Below are 8021 nucleotides of genomic sequence, written 5' to 3'. Positions count from 1 at the left end.
GATGAGAACCACACTCGGACTTAGTTAGAAGAAAGAAACACTGCACCTGCGACAGGAAGATGTGTAATAAAAGCTTTAGATTAAAACATTTTTAAAATATATATATTCATTTTGTGAAGCAGTGAAACTAAAAAGAACACATACATAATATGATTTTTCCTAACTGAACTGTTAGTAAAGCAGAGTATACAGTCCCAAACTGCTGTGCCTCCTTTCCACACAGTTCTGTCTTGTGTTCAACATGATGCATTTCCTTACAGAAGGACGGGAACGCCACCACAGACTTCTGTCTTTATATGCACATGGAGCACTAGAGACAAAAACAGGTCCAAATAATGCATGCTGACATATAAGTTAGGAGGTTGGCCTACGAGGTGTGACATCTTTTGTTTAATAGACATTTGAACCACTAAATGCATGCACACTGTATGTTACACTGCTTGCATGCTACCAATGTTAACAAAATATGTGCATACATACACAGAGCTACACTGACACAAGCTGTTATACTACTACTATACCACATCATGTTGCATTGTAGCCAAGGCTGGATTACCAACCGTACAAGTACAAGTATACAACTGTCACTACTATTTTCATTATTGATTAATCTGCCAATTATTTTCTTGATTAACTGAATGGTTTTATAATGAGAGTTCAAGTTTGTTAGCTTACAGTATACTGTTGTACTGTTGTAATATATTCAGTTAGCCAAATATCAGCCTGTATGGAAAAGATACCTTTTATCGTGTATCGGAAGTAAGTGGGGGATTTTATTGTGAAGGAACCGGATGTAGTTAGTTGGCGCTTCAGGTTGTGAGACTGGCGATGTTTGCTAATAAAGGAGTTGTTGAACTACAGTAAAAGTTTGTATTCTTATTGAGTAACAAAATTGACTTCTTCAAGCTAATTTGTCTGCTGTTTGTCAAAGTACCGTAGTCATCCGTACAATATGTCACAATGGTGATATCAAAGTATTTGGTCAAAAATATTGTGATTGTGATTATTGATTTTGTCGACCAGTCCAAGCAGGAGAAGAAGAAGAAGAAGAAGAAGAAGAAGAAGAAGAAAAAAAAGCAGAAGAAGAAGAAGAAAAAGAAGAAAAACTGGTCAGAATTTTGATGTAAAATTGACAACAATGCTGATAATCAAGTGATTGTTTAGCTCATTTATCGAAATAAAACATTCTGTTGTTACAGCAGGTTAATGAACATAAGAGGCTGAGTTTAATCAAATTACCACTAAGAGACCCTGGGCAGGAAGTACTGCTGTGTAGGAGTGGAGACAGACAGACAGACAGATTGATTAATAGGTAAAACAATAAAACAAATAAAGGATATATAATAGTTATATAGTTATATTATAACTATTATTATAGTTATATATAATAGCATAGTTTAATTGACAATACCTATATTATGATTAACCATCCATTCATTGCTCACATATCCTGCTGTATGTACCCTGCTGTATGTAGCCTGCTGCATGTACCCTGCTGTATGTGCCCTGCTGTATGTAGCCTGCTGTATGTGCCCTGCTGTATGTACCCTGCTGCATGTGCCCTGCTGCATGTACCCTGCTGTATGTGCCCTGCTGTATGTAGCCTGCTGTATGCAGCCTGCTGTATGTAGCCTGCTGTATGTAGCCTGCTGTATGTAGCCTGCTGTATGCAGCCTGCTGTATGTACCCTGCTGTATGTAGCCTGCTGTATGTAGCCTGCTGTATGTACCCTGCTGTATGCAGCCTGCTGTATGTACCCTGCTGCATGTACCCTGCTGTATGTGCCCTGCTGTATGTAGCCTGCTGTATGTACCCTGCTGTATGTAGTCTGCTGTATGTACCCTGCTGTATGTACCCTGCTATATGTAGCCTGCTGTATGTACCCTGCTGTATGTAGCCTGCTGTATGTACCCTGCTGTATGTACCCTGCTATATGTAGCCTGCTGTATGTACCCTGCTGTATGTACCCTGCTGTATGTAGCCTGCTGTATGTAGCCTGCTGTATGTACCCTGCTGTATGTACCCTGCTGTATGTACCCTGCTATATGTAGCCTGCTGTATGTACCCTGCTGTATGTAGCCTGCTGTATGTACCCTGCTGTATGTAGCCTGCTGTATGCAGCCTGCTGTACGTACCCTGCTGTATGTACCCTGCTGTATGCAGCCTGCTGTATGTGCCCTGCTGTATGTACCCTGCTGTATGCAGCCTGCTGTATGTAGCCTGCTGTATGTACTCTGCTGTATGTACCCTGCTGTATGTACCCTGCTGTATGCAGCCTGCTGTATGTAGCCTGCTGTATGTACTCTGCTGTATGTACCCTGCTGTATGCAGCCTGCTGTATGTACCCTGCTGTATGTACCCTGCTGTATGCAGCCTGCTGTATGTAGCCTGCTGTATGTACTCTGCTGTATGTACCCTGCTGTATGTACCCTGCTGTATGCAGCCTGCTGTATGTACCCTGCTGTATGTACCCTGCTGTATGCAGCCTGCTGTATGTAGCCTGCTGTATGTACCCTGCTGTATGTATCCTGCTGTATGTATCCTGCTGTATGCAGCCTACTGTAGGTAGCCTGCTGTAGGTGGACTGTACCATTACACAGAAGAAGGCTTATTGACCAGAGCTGACAAGCCCTATAATAACAGCTCATACACAACGCAGTGACGTAGTCTCAATATCAGGCTGTTTTAATGCAGGTCTATTATGCGCATGTAAAAACTGTAAAAACAGTTGTTCTCAAGTCTCCTAAAAGCCCCGTGCTGCAGAGCAGCATCGCTGAGCATCGCTGCAGCTCTGCCTCCTCCTCTCTGCCTCCTCTCCTCTGCCTCCTCCTCCTCTCTGTCCTTCACTGCTCAAGGACGCCATGATGCTGCGGGAGTTCGGCCTCCCTCACTGTGAGCATCTGTCACCTCCTCTCTCACACTGACACACTGTGAGATAACGTGGATTAAAAATATATATATATATATATATATATATATATATATATATATATATATATATAATAAATGCTTTTATATTCAGCCCATGTATTTTTTCTTTACACACCAACACCGTGCGCACATTATAGGCCCAGAGCAGAATATGATGGAGGGGAACACGATCAGGCTGGAGCAGAATGAACGTCAGGTGTGAACAGGGACGACCCGGTTCACTGACAGACAGAACATACATCTGATGAGGCCACGATAAAATACATGACGACCATTAGGCGACTGAGACAGAAACAGCTGTTCGGTCACATCATCGCCGTCCTCGCCGTCCTCATGTCCTCACTGTCCTCATGTCCACACTGTCAACACGTCAGTACCGACAGGACTGTGGTTCGGACCTGTGACTGTCACTGAACACTGAAACCGCCTCACTTCATAAAAAACATCGTGTCACTCACCTGGCGTTATCAGCTCCCTCCGGCCGTCAGACCCCTCTGGATGCTGGATGCTGTGGTCCAGGAGCGTCAAGCTACAGACAGACAGACCGCCGGAAATATACCCCGTTTCAAAATAAGAGCGTGGCGTATGTACTTGGATTTTTGGATGTATGCAATTGTTTAAATTAACTCCAAAATTAATGATGATACCAATATATTTCATTTCACGATATGTAATTTGATTACTCTGCCGTCGTGGTGCTTTGTGTTGCAAACATCATGCAAATAGATTCGTCATTGTAGTTTTTATTTTGAAAATCCAAACGGGAAATTAAATAATCCATGTGATCTAACGTGGTTAATCCAGGATTGTTAGAATCGCTAGTCGTGACAGGAGATTTAACTGAGACCTGCCATCAACCCTGCACACATTTATATAAAGAAATAATAAAAAGACACATTTCAAAGATGCAAGAGCGCCTCCACACACACACACACACACACACACACACACACACACACACACACACACACACGTCCCGAATTAGTTTAATCCACAATATTATTTTGCTGATAACAACAGAATTATCTTGAAATAACGAGATTAGACTGACCTCGGGTTTCAGCTCCTAATGAATGTTGATAATCTTCCTCTTTTATGATGAAAACTCTGAGCTCATGAATATCACGTAGGATGGGTTCAGCTAAGATGTCCATTCATAAATGCTCAAATAGTGTACTGATGGTAGGTGGTGGAGTGGAGTTCTGGAGGGGATGTGGCAGGAGGTCTTCTGGTTCTCATGACCACTTTTGCAGTGCAGGGCTACATCTCCACACAAGGCAGGCCTGAAGTGGTTTTTAATACAAGCAGAGGTTCTGTGCTTTCCAAGATGGCCACTCAATGGACGAGTCAAGTCAGTTTTATTTATATAGCTCCAGTTCACATCAAAAGTTATCTCATGGCACTTTTCAAGTAGAGCAGGTAGGCCATTTATCTTTAACTTACAGAGAACGTTCCCCGTCAGCAAGCATTTGGTGACAGTGGAGAGAAAAAACAGCAAAGGTTCCCTGGTAGCTCTGAGAGCCTCCAGCTGTATTTCTGACCCAGAGTCAGCTCATTACTAGAGAGTCTTAAACCCGAGGGCAGTTCAGACTCAGAGTATGTCTCTAAATGTCTCTAGCTTTATCTGTTAGCATGGTTTTCCAGACTTCCTAGGCGCTGTCTCCAGGTCTGCATCATTGAAAGATAGGGCACTGAGTGTCACAGAGTGCTGCTCCAGCTTCTTAGCCTGACCTCTGTTCACTGCCGCATTGCATATGTGGCTGAAATCCAATAAATCAAACAACACAGGCAGGAAATCATCAACACCGATGATAAGTTTTGCCTTCCACCCTGATGTACAGGTCTGCTGTTGGATTGGGCTTTCATCTCTGTGCACACAGTAAAACAGGATCGATTCTGTGCTACTGTTGGACTCACATTAGACTCAGTTGACTTTGTCCTGGTGGCTTTTTGGAGGTTATGGTTAAGCAAGTTCAAACAATATTCACTAAAATAAAGCTTCCAGAGTAAATACCCCCTTTAAGTCACTCAACAATAAGCAACAAGAGATACAAATTCAGTTTGGTTTGTCATGTTCTGAGTTAACCAGTATCTCCAGCAATGTTATCAGTTCAGTTCAATTAATCCTCCATGAGTAAACCCTCTTCTCATAGAAATCAATATAGGATCTCTGAAACATCTCCAACGCTGTACCAGTCAGTTGTTCATCTGATCTTCTTCTACCAGTCAGTTGTTCATTCTCATCTTCGGATGAGGATGCAAATTGGTTTTCTTTAGCCTCTCATTCCACATAAGCCTTATTAGCACACAACTCACCAGGTATTACCAGGGTTCCTAATGTGATTTAGAAATGACATCACCATGTCTGTGTTTCATGTTATGTTGTCATATTTATTGACATTATCTTCGTATGATGTCAAAGCAGCCACATTATTAATATAGTTTAAAGTTGATTTACCCACAGTCTGCATGTGTTACAAGCACAGATACACATTTGCAGCTTCTATAGATGAAGTAAAAGATGCTTTGTGGCTGTACTTGAATATGACAACATTTTGCCGTTCCTTACCTTCACTTTTAAAAGTCAATATATACAATCTATACTATGAGCTACAATCAAATTTCTTACTAGAGATGTTTAAAAAGAAATACAACCCCAAATCACCAACATGCAGATTCACACAGGATAAGATTATCACATGACCTCTGTGTTTGGCACAATATGGTGAGTGGTATATGCAGTGGAATCTTTACTGTACAAATTGTGGACATGGCAGAGTCACAGAGGCTTATGATCACAGTGACCTCCATCATTGTTTCAAATTATTAGAGGTCCACAGGTCCACATGTACTACCAGTCCTGTGTGATGATGGCACTGACACCTCAGCTGTGACAGCAGAGTGCTTCCTTTCAACTGATGGACAGTAAAGTGACACTTTTCACATTACACATTGTCATCTGATCCATTGCTGTGTGAAAATATTGTTTATAGCAGCCTTATTAATCTGCCCCATCTAACCCCACCTTCATTTGTTTAAATGCTGTAATATATAAGATTAAGTTATGATTACATACTAACTAAGATGTTTCTGACACTTAATTTCAGCACCTCTAGTACAGTGCTACCAAAACCACTCCTCTAAATGTCCTGAAAATAAGGTCTACCAGATGTGGTGGAATAGTCCACAACTCGCCAAGTGTTGAGTCAGTACTCGCAAGATCCTGTTGAAATTTTTCCTCTTACAAACAGCCACAGTAGAGTCTCACCCCCTCTCAGTCCCACATGGTGCAGAGTTTAAACCAGGACACTGGCTGGCTGCCAGGGAGCAATTTTGGAAGCATGGCTCCTATAATGTACATAAATTACTGCTGCAGACTTACACAAGATGCAGCATCTCAAAGATAGCTGTCTGCCTCATTCCAGGGTGCCATGTGTTTTTCATAATTTGTGTGCATTAGTGCATTTGTGATTGTCGTGTATTGGCTTGCTGGGCAGAGGAAAATAAGGCAGAGTGTGCCACTGAGACACACATGGTAATGACTAGAAGGTGCTCTTTGGAAAATTGCTTTCCATGGTTTCCAAATAAGGGATTCGGTCTTTAAAATCTTATTCAGAAATATGTCTGTCTCGCAGCTGTTGGACCTTGACCCCTGGTCAGTTTTCACTGCTGACTGTACTTTCTGAATCAATTCATGGTTCAGTGGCTAAATGGATTAGATGTTCCATCAGGCTAATGAAGGCATTCACAGTAGATAGTGAGGTTGTCTCACAGATAAGCATGCTTTTAGTGGCTGTCCTCTCCTGAAGGTGCTGAGCTGTCTCAGTCTATTTAGACTGTGAATTTAAAGAAGGGTTAGGCAAATGATGATCAGAACTATTTTACTCATGTGCTCACCCATGTAAAATTTGCTGAAGATGAATCTAAAGGATAATAAACCATGGTTTAGTAAATATATTACTGGATATTATTAGTATCCACCATGTGCAGGTATTGACTGTTTGCTTAGCCCCACCCCTTTTGTTACTGTTGCGACACCTGTCGAAGTTACCAAAAAATCGACTTCTGATATCTGAACTGTGATGACTTTAATCACAACTGTTGTTTTAGACTTTCTCGGCTGTAATGAGCGAGTCCAAGCTAATGCTAAAACTGTAGGTATGCTGTTAAATTCACTTGAAGATAACCTAAGTGTGTTTGCACTACTGTATTAAAGTGTTAGTTCACTGAGCCCTGATGTATCTGGTGTAATAAAGTATTAAATCTTTCATGAATATGACCTCATTGACTCTCTAATGACCGTAAACCTTCATGTATTACTGTTACTACTCAGTCTTCACAGTGGTTGTTGGAGCAGTGGTCCTGCTGATAGATGTTTCTGTTCAATCTAGACTCATCTTGTTTTCTGTTCACATGAAGAATCTACCCGGCCTGTGAAACAACAGGTGAAATGTGTTCTGTGGCTCTGGAGGAGTTCTGTCAGGTCTGAGAGGCGATGGGCACGGTCACACATACACAAGTGCAGGTGAGCGACCATCAGCTGCCGGTGCTGAATGTGGGCTGTGGAGGATGTGAGGCGCACAGAACTCAGTCTGCTGGTCTGTGGTCCAGTTGTGGGGCCAACCACACACACGTCTTCGCTACTGCACTGAGGCTACGACTTTGTGGTTCAAAGTTCAATAAAGTTGAAGTCAACACGAAACCAAGCTGTGAGTTTGCATCATCACCTGATGTGAATGTTTTATTTGCCCCATAACGTGACCATGCCCTGACCCTGATGATGTCATAGTGATGTCATCAGGTTTATCTCGGCATGGCTGTAAATATAAAAATGTGAACAGTCTATAAATGAGACCGTCTGTGTTACAATCTGGGGGCATTTACTAGGCAGGCATGGTCTAACCAAAGATGCTATTTGAGTTGCATTTTGGGAAATGTAGGATCCAGTGTTTTTGGAGCTGGACAGGATATTTCTGCTACTTTTCTCTGATTATTCTTTCTAAACTCCATCTTTAATCTCTACCCAACTTTATGGTGCAAGTGCAATACTAAATTCAACTGAACCTCCAGGAGGTTCAAAGTCCATTCAA

The sequence above is a fragment of the Pagrus major genome, chromosome 20 (assembly GCF_040436345.1).
Source record: "Pagrus major chromosome 20, Pma_NU_1.0".
Lineage (NCBI taxonomy): Eukaryota > Metazoa > Chordata > Actinopteri > Spariformes > Sparidae > Pagrus > Pagrus major.
This window is presented reverse-complemented; position numbering follows the sequence as displayed.